This window comes from Balaenoptera physalus (assembly GCF_965194825.1).
Source record: "Balaenoptera physalus genome assembly, chromosome: 6".
Taxonomy (NCBI): Eukaryota; Metazoa; Chordata; class Mammalia; order Artiodactyla; family Balaenopteridae; genus Balaenoptera; species Balaenoptera physalus.
Genome location: NC_138885.1, coordinates 89,825,809 through 89,850,027, shown reverse-complemented (window position 1 = coordinate 89,850,027; position 24,219 = coordinate 89,825,809). Strand labels below are relative to the sequence as shown.

The window sequence follows — 24,219 nt, the reverse complement described above, 5'->3', positions numbered from 1 at the left end:
GTGATAAATGTTGAATTTTATTTATAAAAATTGTCTCCATATTTTTCATTGCATTTACTTCTATCATTTGGTCCTCCCTCCCTCCCTCCCTTCCTCTCTTCGTTCCTTCCTTCTTTCCTTCTTTCCATTCTTTCTTCTTTCCTATTATCTTTTGTCATATATTTATATTACTTCTTTTTTTCTTTATTTACCTACTTTGAAGTATGTATTTTATGTCTTTTTCCCAAAGAATCAACTTACAGATATGTCAATTCTTTTTCTGTTTCCAGTATTATTAAAAAATTTTTTATCATCACCATGGTATTCTTTCTGACTCTATTAGAATAAAAATAAAAAGTTGAATTTTGAATATTAAAAGTTTATTCATTTTTTACTCGTAGAACTTAAAAATGAAAAAGTAATTTAAAGTAATGTAATATACTTATTTTAAATGTAGATTCAGTCTCATAAAATTTAATAGGTAGTATCTTATTTTTATTGTAAATATTCTTTTTTAAATAAATTTATTTATTTTATTTATTTTTATTTTTGGCTGTGTTGGGTGTTCGTTACTGCACGCAGGCTTCCTCTAGTTGTTGTGAGTGGGGGCTACTCTCCATTGCGGTGTGTGGGCTTCTCATTGCAGTGGCTTCTCTTGTTGTGGAGCAGGGGCTCTAGGCACGCAGGCTCAGTAGTTGTAACTCACGGGCTCTAGAGTGCAGGCTCTGTAGTTGTGGTGCACGTAGTTGTAGTTGCTCTGTGGCATGTGGGATCTTCCTGGATGAGGGCTCTAACCCATGTCCCCTGCATTGGCAGGTGGATTCTTAACCACTGCGCCACCAGGGAAGCCCCCTACTGTAAATATTCTAATTAGTATTTAACTAGTATTTGGGTTTAGAATTTACTCATGGATTATATAGTGTTATCAAATTTTTATTGTTAATAAGTGACAGTATTTGATGTGACATATTCATAGATTGTAAAAGAAAGGGGAGTAAAATTATAGGCAGTGTGTGGGGACCAAGATCTAAATAGATGCATTTAGTTTGGAATAATAATGGCATAATTTATTAGTTATTAGAGTGATGCTGTTTATGATAGAGAGGAGATAAATTGATAGGTCTGGAAAGAGAGGAAAGTATATAGACTAAATTTTGCATCAGTCAGGGTCTGATCAAAAGACAGAAACTACACAGTAAATTGAAAGGGAAGGTTTAATTTAAAGAATTATTAATTATTACAGAGGATCAGAGTAACAAGAGATTGGTTAGTAAGATTTAACAAGAATTCTAAAGAGTATAGGAATAGTAGATATAAGGAGCAGTCACTAGCTCAGCAATAGTTTTATACACACTTTCCCCCTGTCCCTTTGGGGGCTGAGATTCAAACCTTCTTGGAGAGGTTATGGCCATGAATCACTGAATGACAGAGAAATAACTTTGGGGTCACACTTGTGGAACTTGTGGAAATCTACCCTCTTAGGTGATGGGGAAAGCTGTTCCCTGGGATAGTGTCTCTCTTGAGGCACACACAAAACCACCCAAGTAGGAAACCAGGGGAAGGGCTGGCCACTGGTTTTCTGGCCGCCATGTATTACAAGAATTGGGTGCTGCAGAAGCCTCCCAAGCTGCAAAAGCTGGGCTGAATAAGACCAACAAAACCAGTAAAGAAAACTCCTTCTTCCCTCAATGTTTCTCTAGTGCTCTCTACTAGCAAAGTTTAGTTTCATGCTAATTGACAAAGGAAAAGATAGCTAAAGGACCCATTACAATTTTCTAAGAACAGACAATGAAGGGTGAACTTGGAGTTGAAAAGCAACAAACTGACAGATTTGGTATTAGAATACAAAGTCTTAAATACTTGTAAGTTTGGAATTCGAAACCAATGTGTAGTCAGAACAGAACTGTTTCAGTTCTTATCCTTAGCACTGATACTTAAGTGTCCAAGAAGCTGTATTATCTACTGCTTCACATACAGGTTTCATATATAAAATCTAATGTACACATCTCGTATATAAAATCTCATGTATAGCATCTAACATGCATATCTAGTGTCCATATTGTGATTTCTGATGCTATTTTTCAGTTAAAGGAAACAGGGCTCTGGAGAAAACAGTTGTCTATGTGTTTTGTGTTAGAGGAGTTGTTACTCAAGTGATGTATATAATGTGATTTATGCATAAAGAGATTGCCTAATTCTGGTTAATGAAAATCAGACAAAAATAAGTTTAGTTGAAAACCATATAGGAATGCTGAATCCTGTCAAATCTAATTAGGCACTTAGACATGAAATAGGTAATAATAAAAGTTTTGAAAGAAGAGTGAAAGACACACATTTTTGTCACACTAAAAGATTAAGAGTAATTATACTTTATGTATCAGATTGCATGAAAATGAGTAGGCTTGAAGAAAGAGCTAGGCCCAATACATATAGAATTACTGGACATCCAGGTATGTATTCCAATACATAATCTTTGATAGTTTATTCAAATCTATAACCTCTATATTAGGAAAACTTGGCTGCTTTACTTTTTTGTTGTCATTTGGAATATTCATTTTAAATTCTACTAGTTTTTCCTTTAAAACACATACATACATATCCAAACATTCAAACCTCTGATTATCAGTGTAAAATATTAACAGTATCTACACAGTGACTTTTCCTGCCCTAATTTTATATTAGAGTGGTTTATCTATTCTTCTACCCTATCAGCTCAATCCCTTACTGAGTTTTATTTTGATAATATAGAAATTTTAGGCTCAAATTGTTATTATTGATTTTATCTCTCAGCAATAATTTTTGTCACTTTCCTCTTAAACTCTCTATATAACGAGTTTCAATGACCATTGACAATCTTTTCACAATGCATTTTCTTAATCTGTGAATTAGTCGTTTTGATACATCACATCTAAAAAATACTTTTTTCAAATAACCAATTCAGAAATGGTATGAGTGGTTTACTTATTTGAGTCCATGCAACTACAGTAATGTCTCTGTTAAATTAGGCATGCATCACAAAACTTCTAGGATCTGTAGGCAACATGCTGTGGCAGTTGTTTTCAAGCTTTTTCTCTTTTTTTCCTGGAAGCATATATGGTAAGGAAGTCTGAGATCATTCTGATTTTTGTCACTTTACAGGTGAATTGTTTATTCTGTTTGTAATATTTTTTACTTTATGCTTTTTACTTTACTTGAAAATACAGCAGTACATACCTATGTTTTGTTATGAACATTGTCTACTATTTATTGAATCCTTTCACTTTTTATACTAATGTTGGTTTAGCCTGGTCTTGTTCAAAATAGATGACTGAACATGCTGGTGTGCCTCTCTTTCCTCCCTAAATTCCATGAACAATATAAAAATAAAAAATCATTGCAGCATTGGAAAGCCATGAAGGTGCCCAGTGAGCTGTAGAACTCATCACCCTAAAATCTGACAAAAGTAATTTAGTCTCAGAAGAACGCAAGAGTCACCTCAAGATACTCAAGATAAAAATAGTTCTGTTTAGTTTAACCATAAAATTCTTTCCATATGTTTTTTATTATCTATAAATTTCCTACTTTCTGATCTGTGAGTTGAATATCTTCAAGTGTTCTAAAGTTGCAGTGTGTTAAGATATGTCTCTGAAGTGGGATTTCTGATAAGACATACTCTTAAGTCAATCCATAGAAGTGGGGCAATGTCTGATTGACTTGCAAGTACCATGAGCTAAATTCTTGAAAAAATTTTTCAAGGATATATTTCCACAAAATCAAAAAGTAAATTTTATCTATTGACACACTGTCCCCTCTTTTGCACTCTTTCTCAATGCAGACACCAGTAATCAGATCCTGCATTTATTTTCAGGCAAACAGGAATTCCCATTTGTACCAAATAAAAAAGTTACAGCTGCTAATGTGAATTCACTTCTACAAATCTGAATAGATGACAATGAACATTAAACGATTGAAGAAAAGTAACATATTAGAAACACACCTAACTTAACAAATAGAATGAACCCTCCATGATGAGCATTAATAGAGGGAATAAAATCAAACTTTGAAATAATCGTATTAATATTAGCTAGAGATTTAACATGCTGTTGCATTTATTACAAAAAGAAGACTGCTGTGAAAAGGAAACTGAGTTCTTCTAAATTTGAAATATTTTTGCTAGGATACCCTATTTTGGGGCTGAGTATCAAAATGTACAATACATGGCTAAAGACTGAGAGAACTGCAAGACTGAGGTAAGACATGTACAGAATAAGATTGGGCAAAGTGCAAAATGACAAATATATGGAAAATGAGAAAGAATTAGAGCCAGGGGTTCCAACAGCTTCTTAACAGGAAAAACCCAAGAGAATCGAAAGAAAGGAATGACCAAGGAAATATTAGAAGAAAACTTTTTCTGACTTAAAGAAAGGCATCTTTGTTTTTAGAGTGCACAGCAGGATTAAAATAAAAACTAAAATGACAACAAGAGCTAAAAAGCAAAGAAAACAAAACTAAATAAGAAAACCCACATCAATAACTATCCTAAGCAAATTTACTTAAGGATAAAAAGAAAAACATACAAAATTTTTCAGAGGAAAAAAGGCAATTCATAAAGAATAAGAGAAAAGCTATTAACGTATCTTCTTTGCATAGTATGTGAAAAGACAATAGAGAATGTTTTTAAAGTTATGAAGGAAGGTATTTTATAAAACTAGAGTTTTATGTCTGACCAAAATAGAGCTCAACAGCGATCTAAAAGAATTACTCAGTGATGTTCTTACATCAATAAAAATAAAACCGCAAAAGAAAAATATGGAGAATTCAAGAAAAGAAGTAAGCAAAGAAATGAATAAAACATATTTCTAAGTATAAATAAATAATGGAAGATGCCTGAAGGCTTAAGATAGTTATTATGAATTGAAAGTGCAGAATAATATAGTAATTTAAAAGAATATGGAACTAAATTTATATATAAGTAGATAAAGTTGGGATATTAGGGGGCAAGGTTTATCTTGGAAGTGAAATTTTGTTTAGTAGTGTTTAATCCAGTAAGAAGCTATAGAGACTAATTAGATTATCAATCTAGATATTGATAGAAAAAGTTGACTTTAAACATTGCAAGAGTTAGGATGATTCAACTGCAAAAACAGAAAATATAACTCAAGATAGCCTAAACATTAGTGGCAATCAATTCTCCTCCTTTTCTATAGAGAAGTTCCAAGGTACGGCAGTTCCTTGATTTGTTCGTTTGGTGACTTAAACATAACCTATAGGCTGAGCTTCTTTCTGTTTTCCATTCTTATTTTCTCAGAGGGGGGCTTATCTTCAGGTAAGAAGATAGCTGGAAGATGGCATCAGTTTTTCTGGATTATCACATCTATTTAGGACAACACACAGTGGAAGAAGAGAGTCTGTGTCTCCTTATGTGTGTTTTTTAAATTTTTAATCAATCCAGAAAATATTTCCCAATAACCCCCAAGTAAATGCAGTCTCATTACATAGAAATTATATCATATGACCATGATTAAACCATTCACAGTTAATAGAGGTGAGACTTCCACAACTGACTTGAGTAATTAATAAATAATTCCTTATGGGAAGTGCCTGCCCTGACACACATGGTTGTGCAAAAGAAAATGAATATTTAGATTGAAGCAGGGTTCTTTTAGAAAGGCTAGGTAGAGAGCCATAATGAATGTTGACAGTGTATAAAATATTCAAGCTACTGAAGGAATAAATGTGGATTCAATAATCTTTCTTGAATTATATAGAAAACTACTATTAAGGCAATAAAAGAGAAATAGCAAGAAGGTGTGAAAAAATTAAAGAGTAATATGATATCAAAAATAAATTTAACATCAATAATCAAAGTAGTTGTAAATAGATTAATTTTAATGTTTAAAACATATTTGCTTTGGGTAAAAGAGAATACACATACATACACACATATATATACAATTTGGAAGAGATATACCAAAAAGAAAAGATATTACATTTCAATTAAAAGTTTGCTTGAAAACCAAAAAAAAAATTAAATGACATAGGAAGTTGGAAAATAAATGGGAGAATGCTAATAAAAAGAAAGTAGATATATTATGAAATAATAAAAATATACCAATGAGATATCAGATAAAATAATACATTTCTGTGCAGAAAATAATATAGCATTCAATGTATAAAGAAAAATGTTAGAATGCAAAGAGAAATGTAGAATTTCAAAGAGCATGGTTCTTTGAGTATTCAGAAGATCAAGTTCACAAATATAAGGATTTAGAATTTAACAAAATCAATACAAATAAATATACATAAATAAATCATGTACACACATTCAAATGTGTGTGCAAAATACATAATATTTGACCTTGAGTTCTTGGTATTTACTATGTGTGAGGCACCATTCTAAACACAAGCCTGCACTCTTAACCATTATGTTAGGCCACAAGGAAATGTTCCATAAATTATCCAAAACAGGAATCATACTGAGGATGATGTCTGGCCACAGTGCAATAAAATTAAGAGCTAGGAACAAAGAGAAATAAAAAATATCAATCCACTTAAAATTGTAAAACACCCAATAAATAATTCTTAGTTTAAAGAGAAAATAAAAATTCAAATTATTTTGAAGTGAAGCATGACGAGAGCATTAAAAAGGAAAAAAAAAAAAAAGAAAGAAAGAAAAAAGAAAAAAAAGAAAAAACCCTGTAATTTGGCCAAAATGGTTGCTAAGAGAAGAAAATAACAACTTTAAATTCATTTATTAGGAAACAAGAAAGACGAAAACTGAATGAATCAAGTTTTAAACACAAGGAGCTAGAAAAGGAATAAAAATGTAAATAAAATGTAAGTAGTAGGAAGAAGTTAATGAAGATAAAAGCAGAAATTAATAAAATAGAACACAAACCACTAGATTTGAGGAAGTAGACTTGATTAATAAGACTAAAAGCTGCTTCTTCAAAAAGAACAATAGAGCAATCTTTTAGTAAATTGATTAAGAAAAATTGACTTTAAAAAGAATATTATAACAAAGAACAGAGTAGCACGATAGATATAAAATAGATTTTTAAAGAAAATCCATTTTCCAGGAAAACACAAATTACCAAGAGACTCCAAGTAACACAGAAATCCTGATTAGATCAATAATCATAAAAGAAATTAAAAAGCTATTCAGAAATCTGCCCTTGAATAAGTACCAGCCACATTCTATAAGACTTACCAAAGCCCTTTCTATCCTGTCAACCCTATAGCCCTTGGATACAGATTGAAGGTTTTGCAACTCATTCTATAAGACAAAACTATTATGATACTAAAATTAGACAAGGACTGTAGAAAAAAAAAGATCTATCTCACTTATGCATAGAGTGAAAAGTATTAAAATAGTAAAACTGACCAACCTAAACCCAGCAGTGTATACATAATGATGAAGTAGAATTCAACAGGGATAATTTAAGCTTAGGAAATCTAAAATAGAGTTGGCCACCTTAACAGATTATAGAAGAAAAAGCACATGATCAACTTGAAAGACTCTGAACAGGTTATTCCTGAGATAGGAACAGAAGAAAATTCCCTTAACTTGAGAAAGAATATCTGTTAGAGAGTTCTCACTAATATCGTGAAAATTAGAAAGATTTCTAATTAAATTTAAAAAATGATAGTAAAGGTGATGATTGCGGTGAGAGGGCAAACTGTGCTGGTGTGTTACTGCTCTAAGAATTTTCTCCTGTATTGTCTAATTTACTCCTCTCAATATCACTCTGTGGTAGATATTATTATCATTATTATTAAAATAAAAACATTACAAACAAGGAAATTAAAACTAATGAAGACCTTTATTTTTTAATACTTGATATCTTAGGCAATGAAGTAAGAAAGAAACAAATAATTTGCAGGTATGTAAGATTTTAAACTGTATCTTTTGTAGAAAAAAGAGCATCCAATTGGATTATTCAGGAGTCAACTAAACAATATTATAAAAGAGGGTTCAATAAGGTGATCATCTTTCAAAAATTGGAGTTTTTCTTACATTTCTGAAATAACCAACTAGAAAAAAGTATCCACATGCTATAAAACACAAAGTATCTAGGGATAAATTGAAAAAGAACTGTGCAAACCTAGAAGATGATAAAAGCTACAAAACTCCGCTGAAGCATAGAGAAGACATGAAGGGCAAGGCGCACCATGATATAGCAAGGGAATGCTCAATACTGGAGAGTTATTACTTCTCCTGACCTTAATCTATTAGTTCAATCCTAATCCCATGTAATACATGTTAAATACCTATTAAAATCACAATAGGATCTTTAAAAAATTAGAATCCAACAAGCTAATCTTAAAATTTACCTGGAAAAGAAAATGTGTAAGAATAGCCAAGAGAATTTTGAAACAAAAATAACAATGAAGGGAGCCTTGGTCTGGCAGGTATCAGAACACCAAAAAGCTACAGTGGTATAGGCATAGAAATAGATTATATGTTCACATGTATGTATGAACTAAATGAATTAAAACATGTGGGACTTCATATTTCTGGGGAGCTGTATTGCATAGTTTTAAGAGCTGTTTCTAGAGTCTGACTTCATTGGTTAAAATTCCTTGCTCCACCCATCATTAGATGCACAATAGACTCTGGCAAATAATTTGTCCTCATTTATAAAATGGGAATAAAAGTCTTACTTTACAGTATTGTTAGAAAGATTAAATAAGTTTTTGTATAAATTAACTTTTGTAAAATTATTGTATGACACATACCTGAGCAAAAAAGATGTTCAATAAATTTAGCTATTGTTACTATTCACTAATTCAACAAATATTCATTACCTACTATGGGCCAGGCTTGGAAAGGTCCCAATGTTGTTTCTGTTACAATTATTGGAGAAAGAATAGACTATTCAAGAAATAGTAGAAAGGGAAATTGATTACTTGTTTGGGGGAAAAACAGATCCCAAACTCCTAAAATATATGCACATAGTTTTCCACATAGATTAAAGATTAAACATGATTAAAAGAAACAAATAATTTTGCCTGGAATTCAGTAGACAAAATATCAACTATATATATATATATATATATAAATAATATATTGTTATAGATAATGTATTATATATAATATTATATAATATTTCTATATAATAATCTTAGCATACATTATCTATAAACTATATATTTCTAGTCTGTATTATCAACTATAGACTCAGGAAAGCTTTTCTACTTTTTATTCAAAGAATAAGACTTCTATTCCATTTGCTATGACCTTATCAGGGTTACTAATTTTTCCAGGTTAAGCATCTGTTTTCTCTCTCTCTCTCTCTCTCTCTCTCTCTCTCTCTCTCACTCTTTCTTTCCCTCTTCCCCCTCCCTCCCCTTCTGCCTTTCTGTCTCTCTCTTTCTGTCCCCATCTCTCTGTTTCATCTCTTTGCCATTGTCTCTTTCATTCTTGAGGAACTGCTCATGTTTAACTTTCAAATCCTTATTCAATTTTCTGCAGTTTTAATTTTACTCTTTATTTCTTATAATGCAGATTTTAATTGTCTTAAACTTTACACTTCTAATTGACTTCAACTCTGTTACATTTAGATGCCTTTTCAAAATGAATTATTTTCATTTGGTCAGATTTTTCATCTCTTCCTTTATAGTGATCATGTTTTCTTTAATGTTATCAGCAACACAAAAAAGATGCTTTCTACAATTTAGCTTTGTTTTCTGTTGTTAAACTCTGCCCAAACATGATTCTTTTCTGAATAGTCACTACTTTCTACCTTATTCTATGTTTAGAATCTTTTCTTTAGTTGTGTGTGTATGTGTGTGTGGTAGTTTTTTAGTTGTTCTTTTTCTATTTTTTCATATTTGAATGAGGAAAAAAAATGGCTCTTTTGGTAAACTTTACAGTCTTCGTGCTTGATTAATAGACTCTTTCTCTGATTTGAACTTGGAGAAGTGCTTACCATGCATATGTCAAGCCTGGTTTTCAATGCTCAGGCCTTACTTGTCTGGCATGGCTCTCCTAGGCTGAGAAGATTCCTGAGGAGTTGCTCAGAATGATCTCCTTCTGAACACATTAATACTCCCTGTACTCCTCTCTGTCCTCTGCGGGTGAGAGACTCTAGAACTAGAGGTCCACAGTGTCCAATCTTACAGTCTCCTGTGTTTGTCCCTTCAGAGGACTGAATTTCTCTCCCAGGATGCAATCCTATATCACATGTCAGTTTTGTCTTCAGAAGTAGATATGGAAAAATAAATACTAAAAGATGGAGGCTGAGATCGCTCCGGAACCTCAGAAAATTATAGAGAGGATGTTTTCTCTCCTCTTTTCTTGCGGAAGCCTTATGTTTCTGAGGTAGATGGAGACAGTTCAAAGTAGGTGGAAACCCCGCAGTTCTGCCTCAAAGACTTTCAGTTAGTGGAAGTGAGGCTGGGGTGGATGTGTGAGGCAAATAAACTAACCAATCATTGCTCAGAGCTTACTGTGCTGTGAAACTCTTCCAATGTCTCAGGATTTCATCAATATTTCAATAGGAAGATGAGAGTGAAGCAGAACAGTTATTCCTCAAGTTCAGTTATTATTTTTGTTTTAGAAATAAGGTTATGCTATTTTCCACATGTAAAATATGTTCATTATATAGAATTCAGCAAAAACAGGGACTTCCCTGGTGGCGCAGTGGTTAAGAATCTGCCTGCCAATGCAGGGAATGTGGGTTCAAGCCCTGGTCTGGGAAGATCCCACATGCCACAGAGCAACTAAGCTCGTGCGCCACAACTACTGAGCCTATGCTCTAGAGCCCGAGCCACAACTACTGAGCTCATATGCCACAACTACTGAAGCTCACACACCTAGAGCCCATGCTCTGCAACAAAGAGAAGTCACCGCAATGAGAAGCCCGTGCACCGCAACGAAGGGTAGCCTCTGTGCGCTGCAACTAGAGAAAAAGCCCGCGGGCAGCAACGAAGACCCAACACAGCCAAAAATAAATAAATGAATGAATGAATGAATAAAATAAATTTATATTAAAAAAAAAAAGAATTCAGCAAATACAGAAAAGTAGAGTGATGAAAAGTGCCTGTAGTTAACAATATGGTGTTGTGCATGTAAAGTCTTGTTAAGGGGGTAGCTCTCATGTTGTGTTCTTACCACTTAATATGTAATAATATGTTTATTACCTTGATGGTGATGATGGTACCATGGGTATATGCATATGTCCAAACTCATCAAAATGTATGAACTGAATATGTGCAATTTTAAATATTAAATGTACCCCAATGAAACTGAACAAATAACAAAATGAAAAAAAATTTGCATGTTTTTCTACCCTCTGTATCTTGTTTTTGTTTAACTTTTAGAGATCTATTCAATTGCCTTGAATTCACTTTTGAAGTTTTCCAAGAAACTTTGTTATGACTTACACAGTCTTTTTTTTAATAAACATGATAATTTATTACAAGAATGTTAGAATATTATTATTAATTGATATTAACATAAATGAAGACACTCAAAATCCAGTTACACAAAGAAATGTACAATGAGCATTTCAGTTATATTCTTTAATGTTTTTCTATACCTAATTTGTTCATAGCTATGATCACATTACATAAACAGTTTTTTATGTTACATAAATTTTTTACTAACCATTCTACATGTTTCACCCTGGTACAAAGTTTCATAAACATCATTTTTTTTTTTATATTTATTTTTGGCTGTGTTGGGTCTTCGTTTCTGTGCGAGGACTTTCTCTAGTTGCGGCAAGCGGGGGCCACTCTTCGTCGCGGTGTGCGGGCCTCTCACTGTCGCGGCCTCTCTTGTTGCGGAGCACAAGCTCCAGACGCGCAGGCTCAGTAGTTGTGGCTCACGGGCCTAGTTGCTCCGCGGCATGTGGGATCTTCCCAGACCAGGGCTCGAACCCGTGTCCCCTGCATTGGCAGGCAGATTCTCAACCACTGCGCCACCAGGGAAGCCCCCATCATTTTTAATAAAATAAGCTTTATGGTATTAGGATTGTAGCCTTCCATGTTCACAGCTGTATACCCAGGGACAAGCATGATACCTGGCATATAAGGGCAAATAAGTAAATATCTGTGGGGAAAAAAAAATTAATTGCATATTGTCTCTTAATTTATTTAGCTGTCTACCAATTATTGAACGTTTAGTTAATTTTGTTTTTTTTCTATTATTAATAATTTTCCATCAAATAAATCTGGGTAGTTTCCTTCTCACTTTAGGTTATATTTCTTGGTATAAAATCTCAGAAGTAGATGGTGCAAACATTGTTAAGGCTCTTGATATAAGAATAAAACAGAAAACATTTATTTTGGCACCAATAAAAATTTTTTCCTCTCAGTTTTTTTCTTCATGATGAATCATTGTGATTTTGGAGATAAATGTGGATTACTGTACTTCAAGTTATTGCAGATATTAAAATAAATTATAAAGCTACTTTTTTTTTTAACATCTTTATTGGAGTATAATTGCTTTACAATGTTGTGCTAGCCTCTGCTGCACAACAAAGTGAACCAGCTATATGTATAGCCAGGACATGGAAGCAACATGTATAATTAAATAAATTATACTTTATTCTTATGTAAAGAAGATAATTTTCAAATATCATTACATTAACTCCCCCAAAATATTTGCTTCCTTGACATATTCTGAGTGAAACATAGAAGTGTGATAAAGCCTAACTGGGAATGTAGTTAATATCAGTTTTAATATTCTCAATATAATAAGTGGAAGAATGGAAATACCTGTAAAATATTACAGAATTAAATAAAAATTAAATTGGTTTTTACCAGACTGAAATTATATTTTTGCTGTATGCTCATGAATGCATAACTATATAATAATTTATATAAAGCTAGGAATTATTTCTCATTTATGTGAGCTAGACTTTTTGGGCTGTTGGGGAAATGGGGCATGTCAACATGAGACCAAAAGAAGTCATCATGTAAATCTGTAAACCAATCAGTACCATGAAAAATTAAATGAAACCAGTCAATAGATCTGTAGAGAAATTTTCTTTTTGCATTTGAAGATGCTATTTATGAACTATCATTAGTACTGAAATATATCAGACACTGAGATTGTTTTTGTAGTATTGGTAATAGATTTGTGGTCTCGCTCATTGATAAAACATCTGGCTATAGTTAGGGATTCAGTCTGTGGCCACAGAACAGAAGGAATCCAGGAGCACTCAGAGGTATTAAGTCCAGCATTTTGCTGTCAATTAGTGCAGTGCTCTGGCCAACTTAGAATACCTAAAAAAAATGAATGACTGACTTTTACATTTTTCAGACAGAAACTTCAGTATGACATAGAGTAGAGCTCTAAGTCTGGGTAGATATATCCCTTTGAAGATACTCTCTGTTAATATATTTGCTAGAGGAGAACAATTCCTCATGACTTGATTCTGGCTCTGGAATATTCTTACTCTTGCTAGGACATTAGGTGCCATTAATTCTTTGAAAACATATCAGAGTGGAAACAATTGTATATATATAAATAAGTAAATTTAGACATACAATTTTAAAATATATTTATTTAAGTATATATAGCATGAGTACTACAAACTAGAGTGCAAACCCAAGCAAGTTTCAAAGATCCACTTCCAAAGCCTGATGATCTAAGTGAGGGCTGCTCTGCTCTGGTTGACTCGAGACCTGGCCAAGGAGAGGCTGGGAGCCCCACAGGGTAATTAATCTGCTCTCTGAGATGTTGACTCTGAAGCTCTCCGAGGCAAAATGGCATTTGTTCAGACTTCGTGGTTTGCAAGACAGGAAGCTTTTTGGATCATTGGGAGCAAAGAGTACTGCCAGTGCCAATCCGGTGAAAACGAAGGGCTTGGCAATTTCATTGTAATATGCAACACTGAGCAATCTGATTGGTTTTAGTTTTTCGCAGTATGAATGAGTAAAACTCTCTACACTGGGGAAAGGGGTTATGAAAAATCTCTTAAAACAATTCTTGTCAATTTTAGGATGATAATTTCAGTAAATAGATTTACTTCTATTTGTCTTTTATGAGATTTTTGAGCTATATAAAAAAGATGAACTTTTTCCTAATTAAAGTACAATATATCTGCCTGTCTTAATGGCTCCTTATGCTATCAGACTCTCTGTATTGCAGCTGTTGCTGATGGTACAGATACTATATGGGGACTGAAGGCTCTTCAGTGTGACTTGTCTCTACTGGCTTCTCATTTTCAACTTAGAGAGATATTTAAGAATTTCCAAATCAAGTAAAACTTTTGGGAACAAATAACTGTTAAAGTAAGGGCTCAAAAAAATGGGCAAAGGCACTAAAGTAGTTGTGATGGTCTAAAAAATTTCATGGTAGTGTAAAAGGTTTATGTTTGATTTATATTTGAAAACGAAACATAAATAATTCATTTTTTCAGTTTTAGTCTATGAATTCCATCCTAATTTTAGTCATCTTGTCCTACTCATCTGTGTTATTTGTATATTGCTACATAGCAAATCATCTGTAAATTTAGTGGCTTAAAACAAGTCTATTGATTATCTCATAGTTTCTATGGGTCAGGGATCTAGACTCACAAGGCTGCACCAGGGTGGTAAGGGCTCACAAGATGGCAGCTTGTTTCATCACAGCAGCAAATGAGAAGAATGAGAGAAAGAGATCAACACACTGTGGAGGGAGATTACAGAACAGCAGGTGCAACCATGCAGTAGGGAGTATTGGGGGCCGTCTTAGAAGTCTAACAACTGACTGCATTAGCTGATGAATTCTTGATGCTTTAAACTTGATTTTATCTACCTCTCTGAAGGAAGCTCTCAGAGTCTGCTAGAATAGAGCACTGGGTCTTTTGCTGTGTTAATCATTTAAATTTTAACTTTAGCATGCTTCTTAAAACTACAAGGATAATCTATAAAAGACTTGAAATATAATATAAAACTTTAAAACTGGAAGAGAGATACTGAATGACAGTATGAGGATTTTGAAATCAGATCTACTTGACACCAGAGACTATTCTCTTATCCTACAGCTGTGTGTAGAGCCCAAAACCAACATAGTAATTACATTAAAGTTTCCTCAGGACAGTAAATAGAATAGCTAAATGAAGAGCTGTGAATGGCCTCAGACAACATTTTGTGTGTATGTGTAATCCTTATTTTAATTGATCCCGTAGTTCTTGTTTCAAGACTAAGCTATGAGAGGAGAAGAGTGATCACCTACTATGTCTCAGGCACCATGTTAGGCACTGCTATCTTGTATCATCCTCACACATATCTTATGAGCTGTTGTACTGTTGTATTTTACAGATGAGAAAACTAAACCTTTAAGAACTTGGCCAAGTTTGCAAGTTTGCAGGTGTTGGAGATACAGTCTAAACAAGGTAAGATTAACTCTCTACTACCAAACCTCCAACCCACAAAGCTCATGCTTTTTCCTCTGTAACATGCTGTCTAAACACCTACCATATTACCAGGTATTATTCTAAGCTCTTTATCTATGTTAATGTATCTCCAAAAGTCTTCATGAGATAAATACTGTTCCCACTTTAAAGATCAAAAACTTGTGTCAATTTAGATCTCGCTTAAGTATATCTAAAAGTTTAGAGTTAATTCAAAATTTTAATAATCTATCTAGCCCTATTCCATGTATATTTCCATATACATGTAGTCCATGTATTAAAAACTCAAGATTACCTCACACTCTAAAGGACTTAAATGTCTTTTGAGTTATTAAGGAAATGCTTTTTCTTTAAATATTACTCAGATATTCTTTACAAATGGATAATATATAAATACTGTGTATAGTGACTGTTATACAGAGTGCATAAACAGAGCAAGCTATTGTGCTTACTATGGTGACTAATCTGACACCCCAAGCCTCATAATATTTATAAAAAAATGAATCATTCTGAGGCAAAATTATGAGTTGAACAGAAGTAAAGGACTTTTGTCCATCTTTTTAGAAGATTCTCTTCTACTCACGATAGGAGGCACAAAAAGGGGCCAGGCAATTATATGTCCTACATCACTTTCTCTCAGCCAATGAATAGAACCACCCCTGAAAATACGCATCTATTCTATGAGCACCCCATGTGTTACATGCATCAGACAAACATTCTTATTTTCACACAGTCAAGGCCTGATTTTCTCGGCCAGTCTGAATCTGTAAAGTCAGCTATTTCTTTCATGGTCAAATTGTGGTCTTTGTGACTTACTTTTTTAAAATCATAAATTTCTAATAAAAATTCTAATTTCTAATGAAATATAGCAGTTATACAATTCAATTATTGTATTAACATACTAAAATAGATTTATTACATAAATAAAACTTGAAATATTTCATAAGGTATAAAGTTAACTATAATATATCACATAGGAAGAGATTATCATAACTTTTTTTTTTTTTTTTTGGTTTGGTTGTCTTTTAGCACTAGGATGAATTGACTATTTTCTTTCCTTAAAAATTAAACTTTTTTTTTCTGAGTGGCATTTGTATTTGTTAGGGTTTCATGCATTTTACTGAGGGGTGTATTTTCCTTTTAAAACTAATTCACTATTATTTTCCCCTTCCTGCTCCAGTTAACTGAGTCATTTATAATTTTGTCAGATTTATTTATCTATCCAAGGCACCAAATTTATCCTCAAGTCATTCTTTTAAACAGCAAAAGAGACCAAAAAAGAAAACATTAAAGGACTCAGTGCTCTCACAAAGAAACTCCCAGCTCAGTCAACAAAATTTAAACTTCCAATAAAAACAGAAAACTCTCTGAGGTGTAGACCCCAAAGGCTAAGAAAAGCCACAAGTTCAAGTTGACCTCACCAAAAGCATTTATACTTTTAGCCAAACTTATTAAAAACAAAATTCATTTGAAAGGGAAAAAAACATGCTACTGGGTTTCATAACATCAAGATGACAGGCTACAAAATGATTTTATTTTTAATAATATTACCTACTGAACACAACTCTAAATCTGTTTTTCTTTCAAGTTCCTCTGCTCCCCACTTTCCAGCTACTCCTAGAATAAGCAGTCTACCCTTGTGACTAGAAAACAAAACATCAAATTTGACAGGATTTCATTTTCAGGAAGCATTTTTTTTTTCTTATTAGTATTATAATGTGAAGACTTTCCCACCCAATCCAAGGACAAAAGATAAACCAACATTAGATCAAATGCTTTGAAAAGACAATGGCTGACCAATGCTCTTTCACTTAATGAAATTCTAAAATGGTTCAAAGGCAGAGCCCAAATTAAGGCTTTATGCTTCTCTCAGAAAACCTGGCTTTTGTTATTTTGTGCCCGGGGAGAAATGTTATTTTAAAGTTGTTTGCGTTTAGTAGGCTATGTCTGGCAGCTGGAGAAAACAAAGTCACTGATAGCCAAAAGGAAAAGGACTTAGCAGTACTTGTGAAGTTCACAATCAGCACTGATGGTCTTGAAATAGAATTTTCTACAATAAGAAAAGCTGTGACCTTCATCACTCCTACGACACTGCACATCAGGTATGGCTGTACCCAATTTTAACATTCTCTTTTCTGATCTACACTTCCCAATCATTAGCCAGTATTGAGATGACATTGCCAAACAAAGGGAAGTGGGTAAAGTTTGGACTTCTGTTGCTCTGGGTAGGCATTCAGAAGATATATGGAGGAGGTGTTGAGATGCGATCTGAAGAGCTGGCTTGAGCTAGGTTTTGAAGTGTCTTTGTATATAGACTGATTCCATCTCATCATATAGAAAATTGGATGACATGTTCAGCTGTATGTCTTAGCATGAAGAGGTGAGATTCACCTTCTTGGGAAACATGGTTAAAGAATGGGGGTGTAAGAGGATGGGTAGTTTTTTCCTCATCTCCTAACAGAGGGTGACATTTCAGATCTTCTATCTTTGCAACACAAGAACAGGAGGAAACATTAAGAAAATAATTCTGACTTATGTGCAGAGAGACCTAGAAAAGTGAGAGATTACTTTGGACAACTATAAGAACATCTGGAGCATAAGAGCAGTTAAATGGAGGAATTGCTGAGAGATACAGAAGAATTTCTTTGTTTATTTATTATTAAAAAGAAATAAAATGTGATCAGCAAACCTTAATGGAGCACCTACTATGCAAAGCTCTTGGCTAGTTACTGTTAAAGGTTTGTGTTTAAGTTTGAATATTTCTGGTGGCAGTGAATCTACTATTTCTAAGACTTTGAAGATCATGCTTCCTCTTAAAATATTAAAACTATGTTATAATACCTGTGTCTTAGGTTCTATCTTGATGAATGAGAAAGGAGTTTTGGATTTTTTTCAGGGGAGAGGTGTCACAATTCAAGCCTGCTATATTAAGCCTTTAGAGATTTCTCTGAATATCTATAAAAATAAATGTGGAAGATAAGTTTAATGAGACCATGGTGGTTTCAAGAAACACAAATGATCTCAGCATAAATCAGAGCAATTCTTTTAATTGGCATAAAGTCGCCACAGAGATGATTTTTAAATGGCTAAAACTAAAGTTGAGTTTATAAACTGTTACTACATGGTAGAAAGATACATATATTAACATTTATTTAAAGGAAGCATATTAGTCAACATTTCCCACATTTCCCTCCTTGTCTTATTCACACTAAATTATTCTTATATCTTATGGGGTGGTAGATGCTAAAAGAGGAAAGTTCTAGGGCTTCTATGTTATGGCTGTTGGGTATGAGTTATTTCAATGGTATGATTCATAGAACTTTGGACAACATATAATACCTCTATAAATCTATTTAGAGTTCTAGGAAGAAGGTGAGGGAAATATATCTGAGAGTGTGCAGGAAAAATGGATAGGCCTATGTGGTTAGAAAATCTCAAAATATCTTTAAATGTGTCTATTGCCATACTGTCAATATAAGTATCTCACATTGTACCCCAGTTCTCTTCTTCATAAAAGATTTGTAATCGATTTTTGCTGAATATTGATATAATCTTACTTCTTAAAAAGAATCATATTCTATGAGGACAAGAATATTGTCTCTTATTCCTTGGTGTATTTCAAGCACCTAGAATACTTTCTGATACATTCAATATTCAATGAATACTTGTTGAATAAGAGTATTAATAAACTAAAGAGAATGAAAGCAGAGTCCCATAATAATTTTCTGTAAATGAAATAATTGTTTTTATTAAAAAAATAAATACAGGCTTTTCATAATTTGGTTTATTTCAAAGGGGTTATAATTGGAGTAAGGATACTGTTTTTGCCTTCCTTATTTTCTGATTTTGATAAAACCTCCTCAAAATTAAGGAATAAAAAACAATTGGGAAGATAATGTTTTTAAAGGTTGTGTGCCAGTTCTTAAGCTATTGTCTCTCATCTCCAAGCCCACCCTTCTATACTCAGTTTTGTGATGCTGGGGCAGGGACTCTGCGACCACATTTCTACTTCACCAGCTGTTTCTCAGTTAGGCTCTGCCAGTAGGTGGTACTAGATGGAGAAGGGAAGCGGCTTCTTTCATCTTATTACTGTCAGCGCACATCAACTTCTTAAGGGTTTCCTGTCTGCTCTTATTCTTGTAAGCATCACCCCAGTATCACTTTTTCATCTCGGCAGCAGCAGTGCCTTCTGATAGCAGCACGTGGATCCATCTTGTGGTTTATCCAACACTTGTAGAACCAACCTTATCAGACACTGAGAGACACCAGCACCAGCCCAGCAGTGCCCTGCCTTAGAAGTTTGAATTTCAGCACCACAGGGCCTCTCCTCCAGCCTTCTAAATTTTAATAATTCCAACCTCTTGCCTTTATTCCTTCAGCCCTAAGCATGGTAGCTTCTTCCTGTAGCTGTTACCTCCACACCACCTTAATGTTCTTTTTACTCTTTCACTTACTTAGTTAACACTTCACTTACTTAGTTAACTCTTCACTTACTTAGTTAACACTTTACTTACTTAGTTAACACTTCACTTACTTAGTTATATTAAATTCTCTCTGTCCATATAACTGGTGTCATCTCTGTCTCCTAATGGGACCCTAACTTAATACAAGTTGGTTTTACTAAGTCTCTTTCCTTGGTTTCTTTACTTTATACATGTTACTTGATTCAGTGCAAACAGAGAGTCAATTAAACAAATATCAAGAGATTTGATGTAAGCAAAATTCTAAAATAAGTGAAATGTCCTGAATACCTTCACTGTCTTCCCTGGCCATTAGTACTTGCTTCACCCTATATCTTTCTTCCTTTCCCCTCCTTTTCCTTTTATGCCTTTCCCTTTGGGTGTTTCTTCCCCTCAATCTTTCCTCTTCTCATCTTGAAAATTCTCTCTTACCTTATTCTCACCAGCCCAGTACCTTCATCATCTTCTCTTCTACTACTGAAGAGACAGTGAGCTCAGTTCTTTCTGCTCCTTACCCCATGGAAAACAGAGAGAGACCAAAGTCCCTATGCATTGCAACAAGAGAAATGAGAAATTCAACATCTGTCTCCAACAGTGGAAAAAATATTCTTTTCATCAGAGTATGTTGAGATATATTTCAATGACACCCTATCAACAGCCATCTGGTTAGCTTACACCTAAGGGCCTACCCCCTTCCTATTTTCTCCTACCTTTGGTGGCAGACAGTAGAAGAGGGCAATATTCCATCTTAGCAAAGAACTGGAAGGAACTGTGGCTGGATGAGCCCCTCACTAAGAAATAGAAATCTTACAGATGGATCCATATTTGCTCAGACACACTGCCAGAATCACACTCTGATCTTAGTTCTTTGGTTCCCACAGAGTCTTCTTATTGTCTAATGAGTGTCTAGGTTCCCATTATTCACCACCACCTTGAAATGGGAAGTTTTCTTCTATATCCTAACTCTTAAGGGTTTTACTCTCAGCTAGGTTTCAGAATAATTTGCTTGGAATAATTTGTTTTTCTAACCTATTCTAAGGTATCAAGTTAACTTTTACATGTTAACTTTTACAAGGATATTTGTATTTTAAAACAGTAGGCCCAGAAACTCTTGTCTTAACACAAATATTAAGAAATTTTAAGAGGTGAATTTTTAGTGAAAAAATGGATTGGTTTGGTGTAGTCTTCTGAGAAGATATTTCTTCAACCTCATATTAATCAACTTGAGAGGAAAGCCAGTCTAGACTAGACTTCTACTTCTGGAAGGCAGCTTTATGGGTCAGAAACTTTAAACATCCTATAATTATATAAATAGAGATAAAATAACATGCTTTTACATCTTACTAGGGATGCATTTCAAAAGAGAATAACAATATAAGAAAAATAGTCTGTAGCCCTATTATAGTAGAGTGTAAATCAATGTAAGGTGAATTTATTTTTAGTATGCTAATTGCCAAGAATTCAGAGTCTCAGCCAAGAAACAGTTTGTTTTTCATTTACTCTCTGAACAAAATTTGAAAAATAAATTTTGATCGTAGATCAGAAGAAGAATAGAAATAAAATAGCAATGAGTATTATAGCATGCTTTTTTGGAGGATATTTGCTATGACTATTATTAATATGTGCTATTTTTTAATTTTGAAAAAAAAATCTATTTCTGAACTTTAAAAAAAAAGGTTGTAAGTTTATTATTAAAACCATCCTTACATACATTTCCTAACACAGTCATGTAGACTCACAATGGTGCTTTACTACCGAGTCTTAGAATTCTTATTTGAATCATGTTATGGCTTCATTTCTGAGAAATGTTCTCTTTCTCCTGATACTTGTGGTACCACGTAGACTAAAGTAGTTTTAGAGGACTGACACCTGAAGGTCATGAAAGGAAAAGGTAAAAGACAAGGATTGACCTTGCCATGTTTTCTAATTTCATCTACTTGGCAGAATCTTTTGACTTCTAGAGTACAAAGGTAGAAAAATTGGCTATCTTAAAATTCCTTTGAGGTTTCATGGGTGGTTTCCCCCCAGTTTTACTTAGCATTTCCTAGGCACTCATCTAAGCTCTAGTAGGAGAAAGATAGTTCCTTCTTTTAAAGAATGTCTTCTAAAATCTGTGTAGTTCCTATATAAAAGAGGATGTAAAAATGCAAGGTGTTGAAATGTAAGCACTATGGATACTAAATGAAGGTTGATGACAGTGTAAGAAGACACATTTTCTGATGAGAAATCTCTGCTCTTCAGAGGAATGGTTTCTGTTGTATGCATGCACACACACATACATTTGAAAATCCAGAAAGGAAGCTGAACATCTGGTCACTTCATTCTAGTATTTCTTAATTTATAAGGATATGAAAATTTTAACATCCCATATCAGAAAGTCATCAATCTGTGATAAGCTTCTCATTCTCTTTGACTGAACAGTTTTCTAGTGAGTATGGCATGAAACTATTATTATAACAGTTGCATTTGTGACATTAGAAAAACACATCTCTGAGCTGAAAATGTAGTCCATCTATGACATTAAGCCTAGGATTCAGGTCACAAAATCCATTGCTGTTGCTGTAGCTTAATTCAAGATTCTGTGAGATATATATGTTTTATATGGCTTTAAAAGAAGCCTTCCTAAAAATAACAAATATAAATTTTGAAGAGTTTTCAGAATCTTTGCTAGCTTTTGTGGTTTCAATATTCCAACACATCTTTCTTGAGTTAACTTTGGTGCACTCTTCCTTTTTTGAATGGAGAGAAGCTCATATGCATTAGAAGTACGATATAAATGAAGACTCTGGTCTGCCAACTTATAAATGTCTAAATGAGTTATTTTGCTGTGCGTGTTTTACTCATGTTCAGGCAATATGGTAGAGAAGGAAGAGTACTGCAAAGTCAGGAGGCTAACTTATAGATACTGGCCAAAACAATTCATATCTCAGGACCTATTTTACCAACTATAATTGAAAATTATAAAACTGATGATAATCCATTCCCTTGCAATTATAAATATTAAGATACTATCTGAAGTGTTTATTATTTTACTTTTTTATTATAAAGATAATAAATACTTTAAAACTTAAGTAATATGGAAAGTATTTAGAAGATATTAAAAGAAAACCTTAAATTCCACCATCTGTAAGAAAGCACAATCAATATTTTGTAAATGTTCTTCCAGATTCCTCCTCTTTAGGATTGAACACGTAACTTGATATACATAGGTGCATACTATCTAATATATGTTGCTCTCATGCCTTTTTACATTTAAAAATATGTCAAAAGAACTTTTCATATCAATGAATATACATATATGCCTCATCTTTTTAAAAGGATACAAATAATTCCATTGTATGTAGGCACTAAAATTACTTAATTTCTCTTGATAGGTTTAGTTTTTCTTCCTTTTTTTAATATTAGTTTTTTTTTTAAAGGTTTCACATTTATTTATTTATTTATTTATTTATTTATTTATTTATTTATTTTTGGCTGTGTTGGGTCTTCGTTTCTGTGCGAGGGCTTTCTCTAGTTGCGGCAAGTGGGGGCCACTCTTCATCGCGGTGCGTGGGCCTCTCACTATCGCGGCCTCTCTTGTTGCGGAGCACAGGCTCCAGACGCGCAGGCTCAGTAGTTGTGGCTCACGGGCCTAGTTGCTCCGCGGCATGTGGGATCTTCCCAGACCAGGGCTCGAACCCGTGTCCCCTGCGTTGGCAGGCAGATTCTCAACCACTGCGCCACCAGGGAAGCCCTAATATTAGTTTTTGATATATCTATTACAAAGATTTCCCCCAAGACTTTCATTTTTCTTTCAACATTGTTTATAGTATAATTTTGGTTATTGTTTTTTATTATTTATAATTTTAAAATTTGTTTAGTTTGAATGCAAAAAAAAAAAAAAAAAAGCCATGTCCATGATAAGTGTGAGTTCCTTGGATCATCTTCCTTGCAATCTAAACTCTTTGGGAACATGGAGCATGGGGTTGATATATAGATGGGCAAAGATTTGAGAATTTGAAAATTTGAGTTGGATTCCTGGGCACAGGAAAACAGAATCTCCAAAAATAAACTTAGCTCACTTCACATGTTTGCCTGAACACTGTTCAGTTTGGTTTTTATCACCTATGGTTCAGTTCTCAACGAAGAAGTTTAGAATGAATAGCATTCAATGGTTTAAAAATAAAATGAATCCAAGTCTGAAGGGATGAGAGGTCAGTAGCTCTCTATATGTTTGCAAATAACCTGGTAAAATTTTTGATTAGTAGAAACAAATTATTTACTCCCTAAAGCAAAATAAAGGATATAGGCAAGCTTCTTTAAACTAGGTATTAGGTATGCTTCTCATTATGTATTTTTCTACAATATAGTTTTTCAAACCAGTGCTTTTAATATCATATACATAAATACCTCTGTTATATGAGAAAGAGTGGAGTGTAGCAGAAATAGAATTGAATTGAGATCTGGCTCATACT

The 24,219-nt window shown here is 33.6% G+C and overlaps 1 long non-coding RNA gene across 1 annotated transcript in view; it reads left to right on the top strand.

Annotated features, from left to right (window-relative positions):
- The window catches only part of LOC309663430, a 355,502-nt gene extending 331,566 nt beyond the window's left edge, over positions 1–23,936 (top strand). Inside the window, exon 2 of the long non-coding RNA XR_014265265.1 lies at positions 658–23,936. This is a non-coding gene — a long non-coding RNA (uncharacterized lncRNA). The remainder of the gene's footprint in view (positions 1–657) is intronic.
- Positions 23,937–24,219: the final 283 nt, after the last annotated feature.